Source organism: Leucopleurus acutus, assembly GCF_964270905.1.
Source record: "Leucopleurus acutus genome assembly, chromosome: 13".
Taxonomy (NCBI): Eukaryota; Metazoa; Chordata; class Mammalia; order Artiodactyla; family Delphinidae; genus Leucopleurus; species Leucopleurus acutus.
Window position 1 is genome coordinate 45,926,807 of NC_139155.1, and position 22,889 is coordinate 45,949,695.

Sequence of the window (22,889 nt, forward strand, 5' to 3'; positions counted from 1 at the left end):
AGCAGGGTGGAAATAGAAATAATTTCTCAAGGACTCAAGGAAAAATGACCCTGTGCAGGTAACAGGTTAGACATGTGTCAACACAAGGCTAATCAGTACAAAAATGTGCAAGTGTCAGAGGTCTGCAGATGAAAAGATAAGGTCAAAATGAAGGAGGTCCACTCTTTGCAATGGAGTCTAACAGCCGTCACTGCAGAGAGAATGAGACGAATTATCAGAAGGCACCCAGAGCAAATATTTCTGGCCCTGTGTTCTCTCCTTCTGTGTTTGTGACCAGTGTGACCACACCACCTTATTTTCACCACTGCTTGAAGCTGATATTTCTTTTCCATTCCCAGCATCAGGGCCTGTCATATCCAAACTGGATAACAGTAATCTCCTCTCCCCTAGACTACCTAGTGTGAGCAGATGCTGTGATATCTCAAATTGTTATCTGTTACAATCAGAAAAAATAGAGCTATGAAGTATACTTTTCTAAGGGCAAATAAATTCCAGATCTTTTTCTTTGCCAGCTGAAGAATTATATGAGACCTGGGACCATTAGAAAGTCCTCTTTGAGAAGACCTCTGATAAAATAAAACCTCATATATGAAGACTTGGTAAATAATCTTAATTATGGAAAGGATAGAAATAAACATAACCTAAACATAAGTGTTCACAGGGATGCTGAATCAGAGAGGGAATAAAAAGAAGTCACATTCTGAAAATATTTATTGAGATTCTACCATTTGCATAGAGGAACATCAAAGTAAATGAAGTATCATTACTACCATCAAGAAGCAGTCATTGAATTGAAAAAGATTTCTTAAAAGGTCCAAAGTGAAAATCAAGTGACACATGATTTTAGCTAATAGATAATGAAAATTTTATAAGGAAATGTCCAGGAAAAAAAGCAGTAGATTTTGACTTCTTCAGTTGCCTTTCAAAATAAGGCAATAGCAACCAAAATATTACAGTGCTATATGAAATTATTTTTGAAGAAAATTCTCTCAATTACCTGGTATAGGTTTTACCAGAACAGAGAATGGTCTGGGGCTGGCTCTGATGTAAGGCTGAGACATGTACCAGAGAGAAGAAAGTAAACAGAAGATAACCTAGAAAAACAAACAAACAAATGAATTCGAAAAACTACGTTGTCAAGTAAGTTTACAAAATGCAACATACATTGCTCTGCCATCCTTTTAGCAATGTAATGCATACCAAATTAAAATCTCAAGAAATCTTAGTAAAGAAACCAGTAAGTTTCTTGGATCCAACATGTTTTTCAAACTTAGAGCAGAATCGTTTTCCCCTTTTTCTGTCTATTTACAACCAATAAAACTAATTTATGCAGAGCATACATTTTACATACAAGACTCCTGTAGTTGTTAGGGGCAAAGGTTTGTGGTCAAATCCCAGGCCTGCCACTTATTAGTAGTTTGATCTGAAAAAATGTCAAACTCTCAGGCTTTTTTCCTTTTATTTCAAAGGGTAAAAATTGCATCCACTTGGATTGAGAAGGGGTCCTGAGCTCAGTTCCTGTTACAATGAACACTGATCATTATATTAATTACACGCAAAGCACTTATTATTATGCTAATTAAAAAGTGTATAAAAGGTCTTGGAGAAGTATGGCTCTCTGGAAATCTTCCTACCTTTTTTACCTGCCTGGAGCAGTACTGAGGAAATCTGGACAAAATGCAGCCAGACATTGAGAAAGAAAGACACTGGACTGCTCTAGGAGGACTCAGTCTCACAGAACCCCTTCCCACTCCCGCTCTCCTATTTTCATGTTTCCTCCTCGGTTTTATAAAACATTCCAATATAAATTCTTGCCTAAAAGTTGCTTCATTGACTTCTCCTCTCAACCCAAACACTTTTAAACAAATTCTTACCATGCACCAGCCACTGTATTCACATTACCAGAGACAAAAGCAGTGAAGAATTGAACTAATTGAACCAAACCCACCCAATTGCACGAAGTCTGGCCTCACTGGGAAATAGTGTAGTGAGCTCCACTGCTAGATTCAGGATTCTTGAGACAGCCCTTGTGACGTCGCACCTGAATCTTAGGAAAGCTATTTCAAGTATGTAAACCATAGAGACCTCACATATAAAGCTATCTATGTTCATCTTTCAAATTAATAACAAATGTCAATTCCTCTCAGCTTCTCTTATCAGAAAAATAGTTGACTTTTCCTTAAAAACTTGTGCCCTGATTACTGACCAGAGATTCCACACCTAAAAATTCTATAATTAGAATATGAAATTAATTCTCATGTAGACATAATTTTTTTAAATGTATATATCTGGCTCTGTATGATAATGCTATGCATTTGTGGATGCCACATACTACATTACTTTTTGATACTTTAAGCTTATGAAAAGCAGGGCAAATGATTGCTTTTCTTTGAATTTCATAGCACTTGAACTGGCATCCAGTCTTTGATAAAGGAATGGGAAGGGCTTCCCTGGTGGTGCAGTGGTTGAGAGTCTGCCTGCCGATGCAGGGGACACAGGTTCGTGCCCTGGTCCGGGAAGATCCCACATGCCGCGGAGTGGCTGGGCCCGTGAGCTGTGGCCGCTGAGCCTGTGCGTCTGGAGCCTGTGCTCTACAACGGGAGAGGCCACAACAGTGGGAGGCCCGCGTACCGCAAAAAAAATTAAAAAATAAAGGAATGGGGAAATTAGCAAAATTTTTAGAAACTATCTAGAAGGGTTTTTAAAATTCAGAACATTTTTTGCAGTGTTTTTTTTTTCTATTTATCCTACCTTAAAGCTCTTATCTCCTATTAAAAGTTGAGATATTACAGTAACTTAAGGAAGATTCGAAATTGTAATTTAAATTTTGTCATGGTAGAAGGTACCATATACAACAAATAAAAGTTTATTTTTAGAATATATTTAGAATGTGTTTAAAAATATAATCTAATTTTAGGTTATCTAAAAAAAATCCAGTTTCTGCCATTCCCCATTATAACAAATAAAACTGTACTTTAATTGTGAATTAAAATAACTTCTATGCAGTATAATTATTTATTCCTTTAATTCTTAGATAAATAAAATTCATTAATTATTTGATTAAAGACATTTGAAGTTGCTGATAAAATGTAAGGACAAAATTTTAGTGTGAGCTCTCAGATGTTCGGACCTCACTGTGCTTATTCAATATACACAGACTCTAGGAATCATCAATGTTTTATATTAAGAAATCAAACCATCAGAAAAATATTACATTTCTGAATTCCGCCTCTATAAAAAAATTATCATAAAATGAAGATGCATTATAATAACAAAACTATCACAGAGTAACCCTTGCTGAGAAGAGTATTTGACTTGTAGTTTAACCAAATGTCCCCTGAGAGAAGGGAGATATTTAAAGAACCTAAACAAACTGCTTCTTTTACAGATCAAACCCAGAGAGGCTGCCCAAGACCCCTGGTAACTAGTGGACTTAGAACTAGAATCCCTGTCTCTCAGCTTCATAATCTAAGTAGTATATTTTGCTTTGTCCTTTGACTTATAGCCCTTTACATTTAAACTTTCTACCTGTAGATATATCTGTTCAACTCCTGAAATATTTTAGGTCATACAGTCCCCCATGCTTCAGGTTTCCATTTATATAGCTATTAAAAAGTAACATTTTTCATTCAGCATTCCTCATTGGTATAACTCCTAATGCTTCCCATTTAAATACAAACTCTGTAATAGCCAAAATAATTATTAAAAGAAAAACCACTTTCCACTCCACTGTGATATTATATTCATACATTGAGGGTTTTCTCCTCAGGCAAAAAGAGTTAACAGTTCTGATAGAGAGAACGCAATTTAAAGATCATTTAAAGTGATTTAACTTTTTTTAATGTTCAGTTTAAGTGTGAAGGGGAAAAACTCATTCCCCAAAACTAGTATTTTAATTAGGGCAAATTGAGAATTTTGTTCCACTATTAGGAGAGAAATTCATGTAAACTGGCAATAATGTCTAAAAACTTTCTGTTGGCAAAATAAAATATGTCACTGTATAGTAGCCTAGAAAAAGAACTAAATTTACTAAAACAGCATCTCTCTCTCTCTGTCAATCTCTCTTTCTGTGTTCTCGTCTGCCTGTCTGTCTGTCTCTCCATCTGTCGCTTTTTCTTGGCTACTTCATCAGCTGTTGTGAGCTGATCGTGTACACAAGGTATGCATGAAATGATGCTCTTTGGTTTTGCAATGAAATGAATTCCCTCAGTGACGTTCAGCAGTGTACTGTAGACTGGCAGCTTGCCATCTGGAAAAACTGACACTTGGCTCCCTTGGGCAGACTGAACAGCGTTGCTGTGAGATAGCATTAGTAGCTGAAGAAAAATTGGAAATGGGAAGCACAAACTACTTGACACAAATAAAATGGCGCCGTTAGTCTGCTTTTAAGGTAGAAGAAGGAGAAAAAAAACAAACAGGAACCATGGACCTTTCGAAAGAGTTTTATTCAACTGCTTTTCTCAAAAAGGCCATTTAGAATTCAAGAAAGAGTGCAAAATAAAGAGTGCAAGAATATTTAATTTTTATTCAGTTACTTAAAAGAACAAACTGAGTAGTTTATTAATGAGGAATAATCTAAACTGATCAGTGTAGATACAGTACAGTTCAAAGTCATACCAAGAACTGTGGGAAACGGTACTGATGAACCTAGTGGCAGGGCAGGAATAAAGATGCAGACTTAGAGAACAGACTTGAGGACCCAGTGAGGGGAGGGGAAGCTGGGAGGAAGTGAGACAGTAGCATTGACAGATATACACTACCAAATGTAAAATGGATGGCTAGTGGGAAGCTGCTGCATAGCACAAGGAGATGAGCTGGATGCTTTGTGATGACCTAGAAGTGTGGGATAGGGAAGGTGGGAGGGAGGCTCAAGAGGGAGGGGATATGGGGATATATGTATACATATAGCTGATTCACTTTGTTGTACAGCAGAAACTAACACAACAGTGTAAAGCAATTATACTCCAATATAAGTTTGAACTTCCCCAGAGTTTTGAGTGTGCTGCTAGTAGCATCTACCTTAGCTGTTAGTCGATTCACTTTGTCAACACCTATTGGCAATGAAGAGTGAAAAATAACCCAGATTTGTCAGATATGCCTTTATTTAATGCAAACAACAAAAACATAAACCATTCAAGAAAGGTAGGTTTTCTCTTTCCCACTTGAGCAATTCATGATGAAATCTTATTCTTTTAACAGTTTCCAGCTTCAATCTATTTCAACTCAAAACTATAAGCTGAAAAATAGTGTACTAGAAGACAGTCTGAATAATACTACTAATTTTTAAAAACTTGCCCTTGAGGAGTTCCCAGTATAGTAATGCACAAATAATTGTATTCCATGGTAAAATGGGAAATTGAAAATAGTTCCAAAGCAAAATTTAAACACAAGGACTATTAATTGGACTGTCTTCAAGGATCTGTGGATTTAAGCTCTGTGCCTTGGCTAACCTCCAAAATTCTCAAAGGATTGCTCAGGATGTAGGATCTAGAGAAGCTCTATTTTTCTCAAGCCCCCAGCTCTTCATTTAACATGAATGGAGAAAGCTTTCTCCAAAAAAGTTGAATGTGCTTTATAAGTTAAGTGTCAGACAACCTACAAGGTCATCACAGGAAGCCTAAGTTCTTTCTGTAAGCACGTCATTTATTAATTTCCTACCAAAATATCTGTCCTTACTTATTGCAAGATGACCCAAGGCCAAATATTACCTTCTTTACTGACAAATCAATAGATTTAGTCTGGAATGGGATCACTGAATGAAGAGGGTACAATACTTTCCAGACAATTTAATCTGAGAAAAAAATCCTAATTTTCAATGTCTTCTTGTCAACCATTCACTAGCAGCATTCGAAAGTTCATTAAATTTTGGAGATGAAGCTATGTATTTTTTAGGACTTGAACTTAGAACTAAATCTTGACCTACCAAAGTGTACTTACATGCCTTTTTGCTAAAGGAAGGAAAATGTGTTAGTTAAAAACAAACAAACCAAAAAAAGAAAAAGAAGTCTAGACTATAGGAAGAGTTCTGGCTCTGTCAATTCTTAGGTAAGTTTCTGGTGGTATGTTGAGACTCGTTAAGGAATTGATCATTTGTAAGGCAAAAGGAGAAAAAGTAGAGAATGGTGAATATTGACAGGATGGATTCTATTTCCAAAGTAAAATCCATCCTACCTGAAGAGAAGATGGGCAAGGGAGAAACCAATGGTAACAACAGCTGAGAATGTCCTTACCTTAACTATACAAGGCTCAGATGGAAGAGGTTGACACAAAACATTGTACAAAGTTAGCAAAACTGCATTAATTTCTATCCTCATAAGCTTATTCCCCTGAGCAATAGATTTATCCAAATATTAATTAGGAGACTCACATCATGTGACTATAAATGTAGTAAGACAGTCTGGGAGTGCTGGTGATAGAAACAGGACTGGGAATAGCTCTGCTGCATCATAAGAAGAGAGACATAGTAGGTACGTGTGGCCCTGAAAACCATCTGATGATTTGGGGAGCCTCTACTGTACCCCACCCACTTTCACACATGCCAGGAGATGCAGCAAATATAAGCTTCCTGATAAGCCTTAAAATGTATCCTGAGCACCCAGGGTGGTTACCACCCCCAAGTCAAAATGGTTCTTATCCTAATGGCTCAAGCTGTACAACTGAAATGATATAAGCCACTTTTTCAGATATTTGCAGTGTAAATAGTTTAAACAATGAAAAACCCTCCCAGTATTACTCAGTGGAAGAAAATGATTTATAATAATGTGAATTCCTGATTCTTTCCCTTCTATTCAAGACCAGAAGTATGCAGAAAAGCCCACATTGTTTGATGCAACTATTGTCTTAGTGCACGTGATTATAAAGAACCAAAAGATTAAATCTGTAGTACCTACGCTAAGAAAGTCTTTTTCCGGGCTTCCCTGGTGGTGCAGTGGTTGAGAGTCCGCTTGCCGATGCAGCGGACACGGGTTCGTGCCCCGGTCCGGGAAGATCCCGCATGCCGCAGGGCGGCTGGGCCCGTGAGCCATGGCCGCTGAGCCTGCGCGTCCGGAGCCTGTGCTCCACAGCGGGAGAGGCCACAACAGTGAGAGGCCCACGTACCGCAATAAAAAAGTCTTTTTCCAACAGTTGCAAACTGCTAGAGGAAAGAGGGCCATGATTTGCTTTTTTCTTAAAATGTCATCACAGTCCTAGGAGCTGTGTTGTTTTATATCACCCCTTTACTTAACTGGTAACCTCAGTGGGCATGCGCAGTGCTATTTCAGCTGCAATCTCATGTCTTCCCCATTCTGTATTTGATGTGTCTGAATTTCTTCATGATCTCAAGTAGCTAGCAGCAGGACCTGTCACACAAGCAGTGAAACTGTGTATATTTGAGTGAATATCACAGTGGCCCATTATTAGTCCAGTGACAGAGACATATGATGAATGTTTCTGAAATGACATTTGAGATGACAGGGGATGAAAATCCCCAAATCAGAGACTATAGTTCTCAGGGTCTCCAGAGCAGTTTATTGTCAGTAAAACTGGCTGTGTGCAAAGATGTTGCAACATGGACAGCCCCCAAATCAATTCATCATCGCAGGCCATGAAACTCACTTGTTGCAAAATCAATACAGAATTTCAGGCTCCCTGATAACCAGAGAGAATTTTATTTACGCTTTTACTTTGCAAATGTTACCTTTAAATCCAATAAGAAAAACTGTATGTCAAACTTTTCTATAAAGTTGAGCTACAACTTTAAATAGTGTCCAAATACTATTTTATTTTATTATTATTTAAAAATTTTTATTGGAGTATAGTTGATTTACAATGTTGTATTAGATTCAGGTACAGAAAAGTGAATCAGTTATACATATATATGCTTTTTTTTTAGATTCTTTTCCATATAGGCCATTACAGAGTGTCGAGTAGAGTTCCCTGTGCTATACAGTAGGTTCTTATTTGTTTATATATAGTAGTGTGTATATGTCGATCCCAATCTCCCAATTTATCTCTCCCCTCCTTATCCCCTGGTAACCATAAGTTTGTTTTCTACATCTGTGTCTCTACTAAAGAAGAAACCTAGAATGTTTTCAGGGCCTAGGAACTCACTATTTCAGTCTGATGTTTTGATAGAGAAATAAAGATAGGTTTATAATGATAAATAAAACAATCCTGATAGTTTAAAAATTGTACAGTTCCAAAATGGAAAAAGTCTGAAAAGTAGCATTTATATAAAAATGAAAATATTGTAATCTTATTTCACAATCATGAAATTCAAATATTTTAACCACTGCAAAATAGTTATTATATAAAGAATAAGGAAAATGTGGTATGGGAAGTTCTGATTTCTGTGAGAAGACTGTCATTATAATATTTTGCTTAAATAATAACAAAAACTAATGATATCCACTTTGAGTCAACATTTACTTTGCCAGGCACTGTGCACAGAGCTGTATGTACACTTATAAATTAATCTTTATAGTAACCAATGAGGTAGATACTCTTAATATTCTCATTTTACAAAAGAAGTAATTGAAGGACAACAAAAGTAAGTAATGGCAAAAGGATGTAAAGCTAGTAGGTAACTGAGCTAAAATAGGAACCATGAAGCCTAACTCCAGAGCATGTGCTTGTAAACACTATAGAATAATCACAAAATTCAAAAGGAAACCATTTTTTTCCCCCAGTCAACTGTAAGACTTTTGTGTCTAAACCCAAGGATTTGGGGGAAATTACCTGTAAGGTGGCCAGATCTTCTTCGAATGGCGTTTGATGTCATTATTAAAAATACTGCTGTAGCCATGTTAGCTCTGTGAACTCCTTGAAATTGCTCAAGTGGTAATGAAACTGATGAGAGTGTTCTCCAAAGAAAGCATTTGTATCTAGGATACTCACCTATTATCAACTTAGTTGATTCCAGAAAAACTCCAAGCCATTCTCATCTAAGCCTAGGTATCTTAAACTTCCCAAAATTAATTCCAGTGGAAATTAGCTAAAAAAATTAAAAAAAGAAAGAAAGAAAATACCAATTTGCTTTAATTTTAGAAACCTTGACAATGACACACACACACACACACACACACACACACACATACACACATTGAATCTAAATTCTAGGGTTGACCTGGCAATGCTACATAAGTTCCATTCCTCAGATTAATCTAGCATTGATTTACTATTCTATTACTGCCCCCTTTCACTTTGAAGCTTACAATGTAATTGTACTTGTTTACTAAATTAAAAACTGTTTTCACAGAGGCAATGTTTAGAAAACAGATGGATTGAAATCATATAAAACACAGTTCAAATTTATTCTGGCACTCTCTACAGAAGGAATGAAGAACACAACATAAAATGCATACTATTCTATGTAAAAACAAATCAACACACATCCCATAAGACATCAGCCTGGATTTTGTGGTCAGAGAATTTCCATAAATTTACCTTTGCCATCCTGAGAAGTGTTTTAGGGACATTAGAAGAATGGTGTATCAGTTTCCTAACTGGACGTATCACCATATTCAGAGGTCTAGCTTTCTGCTTAATATTACTCTGAATTTTGTCAGAATTCAAGCACTGGATGTTGGTCCATTAAAAAAAAAAAGATGTTTTAAATACAGCTTGCTAAGAACATATGGAGACAAAAGAACACTACAAAATGGCAATCAAATTGCTATTTCTCATTTTATAGAACAAGGTTATAGCTGAGTGGAATTTAAAATCCTAAAATCAGTAATATATTTACTCTGAACAGGTTTGAGGAGCAGAAAATTTACAAACTTGCTGCTATTTCGATTCCCAATTCTTTTAGGACAAAATTCAGCCAGTTTTTTTTTTTTTCAATAAAAATGTTGAAAGTTCATGTACAGTACATACATAGAATGAATTCACTAGGTTATGACTTCTTTCAGTATGGATGTAGGCAACAGGGTTCTGAAAAATATAAAGAAACATTTCATATGAGAGAATCCCAGTCTGTTATTGAGAACCTAGATAAAAAATACATACATTTTGTAATTATAATTATAGTATATATTTTTAATATCTTAATATGTATAGTAGAATAATTGAAAGAAAGAATAAAAGAAAGAATAAAAGAAAGAGTACCATAGAATAAAAGACAGAGTACCATTACCTCACCCCACTAATAAATGTATGCAGCTGTACACCGGTATTTATTTGCTCTCTTTCTTCCTAGAACATCAGGTCAAGTGTTCTTGACAGCTCATCTACAGATCCCCACTGTTAAGGCAGCATGAAGACTGCCTCTGTTATTTCATTCCAGAATTTCTTCCTGCAGGGATATGCAGGTACAAGCTGGGGATCATGTATGCAATATCTTCCTTCTCACATCTACCTAGGATGGCTTTAACTCTCTTCAGGGAGAATTTATTTACTTTTTCCCAGTAAGGGGGCCCACTTCTCTTGCCCATATTCATAGATTACTGTTAAAGATTAAACTTGGTACAGTGAAATATTAACATGGTTTCAATTTCTGTATTGCTATGATTCAGACTGGTCCAAAATTGGACCAAAGAACAACGTAGATTGTACAGTTTAAAGGATTCTTGCGAATCTATATGACATCAAATTCTAACCACAAGAATCAATCATTTTATTCAAAGTGCTGAGAATTGAATTAACACCAGAAAGCTATAGATAATGTATTCCTACATATACAGGAACTAGCCATGCAGGTTCTTTAACATGTTTCATATATAGGATAAGACAAGCAACTGTTTACATAAAATTCAAGTGGGGTTTTAGTTGATTGAGAGTTAATTAGATTCAAGTTATTTTGATGTGACAACCAAAGCCAAAATTTTTTAAATTAAAGTTATTATTTATGAAGTTATTTAATGTATACATATTATTTCTTTCGTAAAACAAATAGTAATTGAAAATTTACTAAGAACATAAAGTTTGCTAGACATTGAGTATACAGTAGTAAACATGGTAGATATTTTTACTGCCCTTGTGGAGTTTATAGGTTAGCAAGAAAGACAAACAATCAAATAGGATATTGCAATGATAAATAAGTTTTAAGACAAAGAAGCGCAAGGGTTATAAAAACTCCATGCTATAGGAACCGGCATAATTAGGGAGGAAAGAAAGAAAAGACAGACAGGCAGAAAGAAAGAAAGAAAGAAAGAAAAGAAAGAAAGAAAGAAAGAAAGAAAGAAAGAAAGAAAGAAAGAAAGAAAGAAAGAAAGAAAGAAAGGAAGGAAGGAAGGAAGGAAGGAAGGAAGGAAGGAAGGAAGGAAGGAAGGAAGGAAGGAAGGAAAGAAAAGAGAGAGAGAGAAAAACAAAAAGAAGAGAAAGAAAGAAAGAGAAAGAAAGAGGGCTTCCCTGGTGGCGCAGTGGTTGAGAGTCCGCCTGCCGATGCAGGGGGCACGGGTTCGTGCCCCGGTCCGGGAAGATCCCACATGCCACGGAGCGGCTGGGCCCGTGAGCCGTGGCCGCTGGGCCTGCGCGTCCGGAGCCTGTGCTCCGCAACGGGAGAGGCCACAACAGTGAGAGGCCCGCGTACGGCAAAAAAAAAAAAAAAAAGAAAGAAAGAGAAAGGAAGAAAGAAAGGAAGGAAAGGAAGGAAGAAAGGAAGAAAGGAGGAAGGAAAGCTAAAGATTGAGAAGGAGTCAAGAGCAATCTAAGAACGGAAGGAAAAAGGAATGATCTATGAAGTAGTAACAGCTATTTAAAGACCAAGAAGCAAGAGAGAACATGACATATTCAAGAAACTAAAAGAAGGCAGTATAGGAGGAATACAGAACGTGAAGGTGAAGGTGAAGTTAAAGGATCGGGAAGAAGGGAGAAGTATTAGTAGCAAGACCTAGCAAGAACTCATAAACAAACTTGAGAATGTTTAGCTTTATCTGAGGAGTAACAGGAAGCTTGTTAAAACTGTTTAAACACAGGTTTAAACCTGTGTAGTAAGATGATCATCATGTTTTGTAAAGATCATATTAGACCTAGATATAGGCTGAAAGACTCTTTAAGAATCTGAGATTCCCATTTGGGAAGGGAATATGTAAATTTTGATCTGAGCACGATAAGAGAAGTTTAAAGCTGAGATCCAAGAAAGAGATTCCATCCCTAAAATAACAAAAAAAGAATAATAATTCCATTCACTCTCTCTAGGAACTTGTCTCTGCCCCAGACTCCATGTGGGGAAAAGAAATTTAACAAAACTGAACTTATGCCAGACCCAGGAATAAGTTCCAAATTTATACAAGGACATGGAACTAAAATCCTGAAATGGTAACTTACATTTTAAACAGATTCCAGGTCAGTGAAAACCCTGGATTATGACAAGAATAAAAAAAAAAAATTACTCTGTAACAAAAAAAAAAAAAAAAAATCTAATGAAGCTAAAAATTAACCCAAAAGGAAAAAGTTAAAATCACACAAGAAAAATATCCAAAGTGAGAGGCAACATACGTAAGAGTGTATAGGTTTAGATTCCCAGCAATTTCATATAGGACATTCTAAAAAAGATTGCACAATATGTATATTTGAAGTGACTAAAGAGATGAAAGAAGGATTAGAAAACTTAGACATTTTTTATTACCTTTCTATTACATCTTACATTTGGACACTTAGCATCAAGCTGTTTTATGGACCTTCCTGCTCAGAAGAATCTTACCATATTAGGGAACTAAAGTTAAAACAAAAACTAAATTTCTTTAATCTTTGCCTTTCCCTGGACTAATCCCAAAACAGCCAATGATGATGATTCTGGCAGTAGTCAATGAAAAGTCTCAGGATTTACATTATTACATCAACTTTCTCAGGGTTTCACATTGATAGCAAATTTACTCTATCAGGGACAATCCCAATTGCTTTGAAAGCACATTAACCTTGAAATCCTTAGAAGTGCAAATCTAATCTAAAATAGTTAATTTAAAACACATTCAACAGATAGTGAATGTGTTTTCATTTAGTGTTTGGCTTCAGCACCCTATAAAAGGATGAGAAAAAAAAAAGAGGAAGAAAGACTTGCTTTCTAGTTCTTAGGCAATCTGCTGGTTCCTTCAGATTTTTTCTGTTAAACCATTATCAGCTCAACACAGTCCACAGATTCTAATCATGAGTCCCCTGACAAATCAGGAGGAATGTGGCCTGATTTACCCTTATAGATATAAAACTATTTCCACCTCATCTTCAAATATAGCCTGGGGGCTAATTTTTTGGTAGAGGTAACAAGATACAGTAAGTCCCCTACATACAAACGAGTTCCGTTCCGAGAGCGCATTCGTAAGACCAATTTGTTCGTAAGTCTGGCAGAGTTAGCCTAGGTACCCAACTAACACAAGCAGCTTTATAGTACTGTACTGTAAGAGGTTTATAGTACTTCTCACATAAATAATGAATAAAAAACAAACACAAAAAATAAAACATTTTTAATCTTACAGTACAGAACCTTGAAAAGTAGAGTAGTACAGTACAACAGCTGGCATACAGGGGCTGGCATTGAGTGAACAGGCAAGAAGAGTTACTGACTAGAGGAGGGAGAGGAGGTGGGAGATGGTAGAGATGAAGGATTGTCACAGTAGAAGATGGACAAGCTGCAATTTCACTCACGCCTGAAATTGATGGAATGTAGGTTCTCTTCTTTAAAAGTTCTCAACTTGAAGGTTCATATGTAGGGGACTTACTACTTCAAAGTTTAGTGTCTCAAAAATTTGTCACAATAACCAAAAATAAATAAAAGTGACAGTACAGTGCTGCCTACCTTCCTCTGCAAAAGCCTCAATTGGCAAATGTCTCAACCAGGCACATAACAATCAGTGGTTGCTCATTTAATTAGTACTAGTGTAGACTTTTAGTGGGAAATTTTCACAATGGTGAAATTTCACAATGATTTTCCTGCTAACTCTAACTTTTTACTTTTGGTTAATATCTTAGTTTAGAGAGCCTTTTGAACCAACTATAATTCCTTCATAATTGGGCAGAACGTGGAAGGAGGACATCTAATAAAACACCTTTGCCTAATCCCTGGAGGTGAGGACATAAGGGTAAGACACAGGGGTAGGGAGAGGGGAGGTCTCCCAGTATTCTGCTGGAAAGGAGATTTGATTATGAAGACATCTTTGTATTCAAAGTATTGTCAGTAACCACAAGCCACTGCTAAATTGGTAGGGAGTATCATCAACAATGTTACAACAGAAGCTTATCTTTTCACTTTTACATTGTGTTGATTTTCTTCATCCTCTGAGTGGGTGTGAGCAGATAATCTTGGGTGAATTCCAAGGAATGCATTGAAAGATAAACTGAAAATACATGTGGGATCCATATTTGAAAGTCCTTGAGGGCCATGTTAAGGCATTTGACCTAGATTTCATAAGCATGGGGATCAGGATTTAGGGAAAATATTAAAGCATGTTTACAGTTATGGCTTAAGAAGAGCGGTTTGTCAGATTGGAACAGAAGCAGTGCTAAACATAGGAAAATATCTAGGCAGCTACCACAAAACGTAAGATGAGAAGTAGTAGGTCAGAGCTTTACTTCTGAACTCTTGTACCTTCAGCAAATCTCTTTCCAGGAACTCCCGTTTCTAAAAAACAGTAACACCTGAATATAACATTTACACCGGAGGTTCTCACTCTTAAGTGTGTACAGAGATCATCCTGGGATCTTTTGAAAAAGACATATTCAGGATCTTTCCATCAGAAATTTGAATCAAGAATTCTAGGCTAGGACTCATGGAGGTTTCAACAATTCCCCAAGCAATTTTGATGTCGGTGACACTGGGATCATAATCTGAAAAAATAGTGCTTTAAAGAATCTAAGCGTTTTCAAAAAAATTCCTCGGTTCATCCTCTTCCATATAGGAAGCCTTCCAAGAACAACCAATTGCAAAAAGTTCTCAATAATGGAAGTTCAGATCTACTCTACTTTAAAGGAACATGAAGTTATGCTAATATGAACAAATTGTTAACTCAACCATTACATACAATAAACAAGTAAGAAAATATGCATAAATTGCAAAGGTTTGGCATTATATATAACATTTATATACATATAAATTCCACTTAGAATTTGCTTGTTCTAAATAGAAAAACAGATTTTCTTTTCTCTTTTTTTAAAATTTTTCTTTCTTTTCTTTTTTAATTCTTCTATCAGGAACGCATAGAAAAACATAAAGCCTTGATGTATGTTGTAAATACATGGCGTATGCTTGGCAAAAACAACCCCAATGAATGCTTTTTGTACTTAATTTTAAGGCAATTCTAACATGAAATGTCCCTGGTACCCCATTGAATCTTTTTTTTATTTTAACATTTTTACTGGAGTATAATTGCTTTGCAATGGTGTGTTAGTTTCTGCTGTATCACAGAGTGAATCAGCTATACATACATATATATATATATATATCCCCATATATATATATCCCCATATCCCCTCCCACCTTGCCTATCCCACCCCTCTAGGTGGTAACAAAGCCCTGAGCTGATCTCCCTGTGCTATGTGGCTGCTTCCCACTTCTATCCTGTTCCATTGATCTATATTTATGTTTTTGTGCCAGTACCATACTATCTAATATACATTTGGTAGTGTATATATGTCCATGCCACTCTCTCACTTCATCCCAGCTTACCTTTCCCCCTCCCCTTATCCTCAAGTCCATTCTCTACGTCTACATCTTTATTCCTGTCCTGCCCCTAGGTTCTTCAGAACTTTTTTTTTTCTTTTCCATATATATATGATAGCATACAGTATTTGTTTTTATTTTTCTGACTTACTTCACTCTGCATGACAGACTCTAGGTCCATCCACCTCACTACAAATAACTCAATTTCATTTTTTATGGCTGAGTAATATTCCACTGTATATAAGTGCCACATCTTCTTTATCCATTCATCTGTCAATGGACACTTAGGTTGCTTCCATGTCCTGGCTATTGTAAATAGTGCTGCAATGAATATTGTGGTACATGACTCTTTTTGAATTAGGGTATTCTCAGTGTATATGTGCAGTAGTGGGATTGCTGGGTCGTATGGTAGGTCTATTTTTAGTTTTTTAAGGAACCTCGATACTGTTCTCCATAGTGGCTCTATCAATTTACATTCCCACTAACAGTGCAAGAGGGTTCCCTTTTCTCCACACCCTCTCCAGCATTTATTGTTTGTAGATTTTTTGATGATGGCCATTCAGACTGGTATAAGGTGATACCTCATTGCAGTTTTGATTTGCATTTCTCTAATGATTAGTGAAGTTGAGCATCCTTTCATGTTTTTTGTTGGCAGTCTGTATATCATCATAGGAGAAATGTCTATTTCAGTCTTCTGCCCATTTTTGGATTGGGTTGTTTGTTTTTTTGATATTGAGCTGTTTGTGTATTATGGAGATTAATCCTTTGTCAGTTGCTTCTTTTGCAAATATTTTCTCCCATTCTGAGGGTTGTCTTTTCGTCTTGTTTATGGTTTCCTTTGTTGTGCAAAAGCTTTTAAGTTTCATTAGGTCCCATTTGGTTATTTTTGTTTTTATTTCCATTTCTCTAGGAGGTGGGTCAAAAAGGATCTTGCTCTGATTTATGTCATACAGTGTTCTGCCTATGTTTTCCTCTAAGAGTTTGATAGTGTCTGGCCTGACATTTAGGTGTTTAATCTATTTTGAGTTTATTTTCGTGTATGGTGTTAGGGAGTGTTCTAATTTTGTTCTTTTACATGTACTGTCGAGTTTTCACACAACCACTTATTGAAGAGGCTGTCTTTTCTCCATTGTATATTCTTGCCTCCTTTATCAAAGATAAGGTGACCATATGTGTGTTGGTTTATCTCTGGGCTTTCTATCCTGTTCCATTGAACTATATTTATGTTTTTGTGCCAGTACCATACTGTCTTGATTACTGTAGCTTTTTTAGTATAGTCTGAGGTCTGGGAGCCTGATACCTCCAGCTCTGTTTTTCTTTCTCAATATTGCTTTTGCTATTCGGGGTCTTTTGTGTTTCTGTACAAATTGTGAAAATTTTTTGTTCTACTTCTGTGAAAAATGCCATTGGTAGTTTGATAGGGATTGCATTGAATCTGTAGATTGCTTTGTGTAGTAGAGTCATTTTCACAATGTTGATTCTTCCAATCCAAGAACGTGGTATATCTCTCCATCTATTTGTATCACCTTTAGTTTCTTTCTTCAGTGTCTTATAGCTTCTGCATACAGGTCTTTTGTCTCCTTAGGTAGGTATATTCCTAGGTGTTTTATTTTTTTGTTGCAGTGGTAAATGGGAGCATTTCCTTAAGTTCTCTTTCATATTTTTCATCATTAATGTATAGGAATGCAAGAGATTTCTGTGCATTAATTTTGTATCCTTCAACTTTACCAAATCCATTGGTTAGCTCTAGTAGTTTTCTGGTAGCATCTTCAGGACTCTCTATGTATAGTATCATGTCATCTGCAAACGGTGACAGCTTTACTTCTTCTTTTCCAATTTGGATTCCTTTTATTTCTAATTCTTCTCTGACTGCTGTGGCTAAAACTTCCAAAAATATGTTGAATAAGAGTGGTGAGAGTGGGCAACCTTGTCTTGTTCCTGATCTTAGTGGACATGGTTTCAGTTTTTCACCATTGAGAATTACGTTGGCTGTGGGTTTGTCATATATGGCCCTCATTATGTTGAGGTAAGTTCCCTCTATGCCTACTTTCTGGAGGGTTTTTATCATGAATGGGTGTGGAATTTTGTCAAAAGATTTTTCTGTATCTATTGAGATGATCATATGGTTTTTCTTCTTCAATTTGTTAATATGGTTTATCACATTGATTGATTTGAGTATATTGAAGACTTATTGCATCCCTGGGATAAATCCCACTTGATTACGGTGTATGATCCTTTTAATGTGCTCTTAGATTCTGTTTGCTAGTGTTTTGTTGAGGATTTTTGCATCTATGTTCAGCAGTGTTATTGGCCTGTAGTTTTCTTTTTTTGTGACATCTTTGTCTGGTTTTGGTATCAGGGTGATGGTGGCCTCATAGAATGAATTTGGGAGTGTTCCTTTCTCTACTATATTTTGAATGAGTTTGAGAAGGATAGGTGTTAGGTCTTCTCTAAATGTTTCATAGAATTCACTGTGAAGCTGTATGAATCTGGGCTTTTGTTTGTTGGAAGATTTTTAATCACAGTCTCAATTTCAGTTCTTGTGATTGATCTGTTTATATTTTTTATTTCTTCCTGTTTCACTCTCAGAAGGTTGTGGTTTTCTAAGAATTTTTCCATTTCTACCAGGTTGTCCATTTTATTGGCATATAGTTGTTTGTAGTAATCTCTTTTGATCCTTTATATTTCTGCAGTGTCAGTTGTTACTTTTCCTTTTTCATTTCTACTTCTGTTGATTTGAGTCTTTTCCCTTTTTTTCTTGGTGAGTCTGGCTAATGGTTTATCAATTTTGTTTATCTTCTCAAAGTACCAGCTTTTATTTCTATTGATCTTGGCTATTGTTTCCTTCATTTCTTTTTCATTTATTTCTGATCTGATCTTTATGATTTCTTTCCTTCTGCTATCTTTGCATTTTTTTTGTCCTCCTTTCTCTAATTTCTTTCGGTGTAAGGTTAGGTTGTTTATTTGAGATTTCTCTTGTTTCTTGAAGTAGGGTTGTATTGCTATAAACTTCCCTCCTACAACTGCTTTTGCTGCATCCCATAGGTTTTGGGTCATCATGTTTTCATTGTCATTTGTTTCTAGGTATTTTTTGATTTCCTCTTTGATTTCCTCAGTGATCTCTTTGTTGTTTAATAGTGTATTGATTAGCCTCCATGTGGTTGCATTTTTTACAGTTTTTTTCCTGTAATTGATATCTCATCCTGTAGTGTTGTGGTCAGAAAAAAATACTTGAGATGTTGAGATGACTTCAATTTTCTTAATTTATCAAGGCTTGTTTTGTGACCCAAGATAAGATCTATCCTGGAGAATGTTCCATGAGCACTTGAGAAGATCGTGTATTCTGTTGTTTTTGGATGGAATGTCCTATAAATATAAAAAAGTCCATCTTGTTTAATGTGTCATTTAAAGCTTGTTTTTCCTTATTTATTTTCATTCGGGATGATCTGTCCATTGGTGAAAGTGAGGTGTTAAAGTCCCCTACTATGATTGTGTTACTGTCAATTTCCCCTTTTATGGCTGTTAGCAGTTGCCTTATGTATTGAGGTGCTCCTATGTTGGGTGCATAAATATTTACAATTGTTATATCTTCTTCTTGCATTGATCCCTTGATCATTATGTAGTGTCCTTCTTTATCTTTTGTAATAGTCTTTATTTTAAAGGCTATTCTGTCTGATATGAGTATTGTTACTCCAGCTTTCTTTTGATTTCCATTTGCATGGAATACCTTTTTCCATCCCACCACGTTCAATCTGTACGTTTCCCTAGGTCTGAAGTGGGTCTCTTGTAGGCAGCATATATACAGCTCTTGTTTTTGTATTCATTCAGCCAAGTCTATGTTTTGGTTGGAGCATTTAAACCATTTACATTTAAGGTAATTATTGATATGTATGTTCCTATTACCATTTTCTTAATTCTTTTGGGTTTGTTTTTGCAGGTCTTTTCTTTCTCTTGTGTTTCCTGCCTAGAGAAGTTCCTTTAGCATTTGTTGTAAAGCTGGTTTGGTGGTGCTGAATTCTCTTAGCTTTTGCTTGTCTGTAAAGGTTTTAATTTCTCTATCAAATCTGAATGAGATCCTTCCTGTGTAGAGTAATCTTGGTTGTAGGTTTTTCCCTTTCATCGCTTTAAATATGTCTGCCACACCCTTCTGGCTTGCAGTGTTTCTGCTGAAAGATCAGCTGTTAACTTTATGGGGATTCCATTGTATGTTATTAGTTGCTTTTCCCTTGCTGCTTTTAATATTTTTTCTTTGTATTTAATTTTTGATAGTTTGATTAATATGTGTCTTGGCATGTTTCTTCTTAGATTTATCCTGTACCAGACTCTCTGTGCTACCTGGACTTTATTGATTATTTCGTTTCCCATAATAGCAAAGTTTTCAACTATAATCTCTTGAAATATTTTCTCAGTCCCTTTCTTTTTCTCTTCTTCTTCTGGGACCCCTATAATTCGAATGTTGGTGTATTTAATGTTGGCCCAGAGGTCTCTGAGACTGTCCTCAATTCTTTTCATTCTTTTTTCTTTATTCTGCTCTGTGGTAGTTATTTCCACTATTTTATCTTCCAGGTCACTTATCCTTTCTTCTGCCTCAGTTATTCTGCTATTGATTCTTTCTAGAGAATTTTTAGTTTCATTTACTGTGTTGTTCATCATTGTTTGTTTGCTTGTTAGTTCTTCTAAGTCCTTGTTAAACATTTCTTGTATTTTCTCCATTCTATTTCCAAGATTTTGGATCATCTTTACTCTCATTACTCTGAATTCTTTTTCAGGTAGACTGCCTATTTCCTCTTCATTTGTTTCATCTGATGGGTTTTTAACTTGCTCCTTTGTCTGCTGTGTGTTTCTGTGTCTTCTCATTTTACTTAACTTACTGTGTTTGGGGTCTCCTTTTCACAGGCTGTAGCTTTCGTAGTTCCCATTGTTTTTGGTGTCTGCCCCCAGTGGGTAAGGTTATTTCAGTGGGTTATGTAGGCTTCCTGTTGGAGGGGACAGGTGTCTGTGTTCTGATTGATGTGGCTGGATCTTGTCTTTCTGGTGGGCAGGACCACGTCTGGTGGTGTGTTTTGGGGTGTCTGTGAAGTTATGATTTTAGGCAGCCTTTCTGCTACTGGGTTGTGTTGTGTTCCTGTCTTGCTAGTTGTTTGGCTTGCAGTGTCCAGCACTGGAGCTTGCTGGTTGTTGAGTGGAGCTGAGTCTTAGCATTGAGATGGAGATCTCTGGGAGATCTCTTGCTGACTGATGTAATGAGGAGCCAGGAGGTCTCTCGTGGACCAATGTCCTGAACTCAGCTCTGCTACCTCAGACATCCGGGCCTGACACCTGATGGGGGCACCAAGACCCTGTCAGCCACAGAATAAGAAGGAGAAAGGAAAGAAAGAAAGAAAGAAAGAAAGAAAGAAAGAAAGAAAGAAAGAAAGAAAGAAAGAAAGAAAGAAAGAAAGAGAGAGAGAGAGAGAGAGAGAGGGAGGGAGGGAGGGAGGGAGGGAGGGAGGGAGGGAGGGAGGGAGGAAGAAAGAAAGAAAGGGAGAAAGGGAGAAAGAAAGAAAGAACGGACGGGAGAAAGGAAAGAAGGAAGGAAGGAAGAAAGAGAGAAAGAAAATAAAATGCATAAAAGTATTAAAATCAACCAAACCAATAAGCAAATCCACCAATGATAACAAGCCCTAAAAACTATACAAAAAAAACCCAGACAGACAGAACCCTAGGACAAGTGGTAAAAGTAAAGTTATACAGACAAAATCATGCAAAGAAGCATACACATACACACTGAGAAAAAGAGAAAATGGGGGAAAAAATGTATATATATATATATTTTTTTAAATGTAGAGAGCAACAAAATCATTAAACAAATCTACCAATGATAATAAGCTCTAAATACTAAACTAAGATAAACATATAAATCAGAAACTTGTCAGTCGCATACAGCATACCCCAAGTCTACAGTTGCTCCCAAAGTCCACCACCTCAACTTTGGGATGGTGCATTGTCTATTCAGGTATTCTACAGATGCAGGGTACATCAAGTTGATTGTGGAGAATTAAGCCACTGCTCCTGAGGCTGCTGGAAGAGATTTCCCTTTCTCTTCTATGTTCGCACAGCTCCTGGGGTTCAGCTTTGGATTTGGCCCAGCCTCTGTGTTTAGGTCTCCTGAGGGCATCTGTTCTTTGCTCAGGCAGAGTGGGGTTAAAGGAGTAGTTTTTAGGGGGCTCTGGCTCACTCAGGCCAGTGGAAGGAAGGGGTATGGAATGCGGGGCGAGCCTGCAGCGGCAGAGGCCAGCGTAACGTTGCAACAGCCTGAGTCGTGCTGTGTGTTCTCCTGGGGAAGTTTTCCCTGGATCACGGGACCCTGGCAGTTGTGGGCTGCACAAGCTCCTGGGAGGGGAGGTGTGGATAGTGACCTGTGCTTGCACACAGGCTTCTTGGTGGCTGCAGTAGCAGCATTAGCATTTCATGCCTGTCTCTGGTGTCCGAGCTGATAGCCGCGGCTCACACCCGTCTCTGGAGCTCGTTTAGGTGGTGCTCTGAACCCCCTCTCCTCATGCACCCCAAAACAATGGTCACTTGCCTCTTAGGCAGTTCCAGACTTTTTCCTGGACTCCCTCCAAGCTAGCTGTGGTGCACTAGCCCCCTTCAGGCTGTGTTCACACAGCCAACCCCAGTCCTCTCCCTGGGGTCTGACCTCTGAAGCCCGAGCCTCAGCTCTCAGACCCCACCCACCGCCACGGGTGATCTATCAAGCCTCTCAGGCTGGTGAGTGCTGATTGGCACTTATCCTCTGTGTGGGAATCTCTCCGCTTTGCCCTCTGCATCCCTGTTGCTGTGCTCTCCTCCATGGCTCAGAAGCTTTCCCCCGCCCAACCCCATCCCCACCAGTGAAGGGGCTTCCTAGTGTGTGGAAACTCTTCCTCTTTCACAGCTCCCTCCCAGAGATGCAGGTCCCATCCCTATTCTTTTGTCTCTGTTTTTCCTTTTTTCTTTTGCCCTGCCTAGGTATGTGGGGAATTTCTTTCCTTTTGGAAAGTCTGAGGTCTTCTTCCAGTGTTCAGTAGGTGTTCTGTAGGAGTTGTTCCACATGTAGATGTATTTTTGATGTATTTGTGGGGAGGAAAGTGATCTCCACGTCTTACTCCTCCACCATCTTGAAGGTCCTCTACCCCACTGAATCTTGAATGGCCCCATGTAATTCGCAAAAACCATGTGTATTAGTGCCCAGACTGGATTCCTATCTATTCAACTTCTGGTTGCTTTGCTTTCTTCAGCCTACACCTTCAACTTTCTTTGTAGGAATGTCCTTGGGCTGCCAAAGATGCTTTGC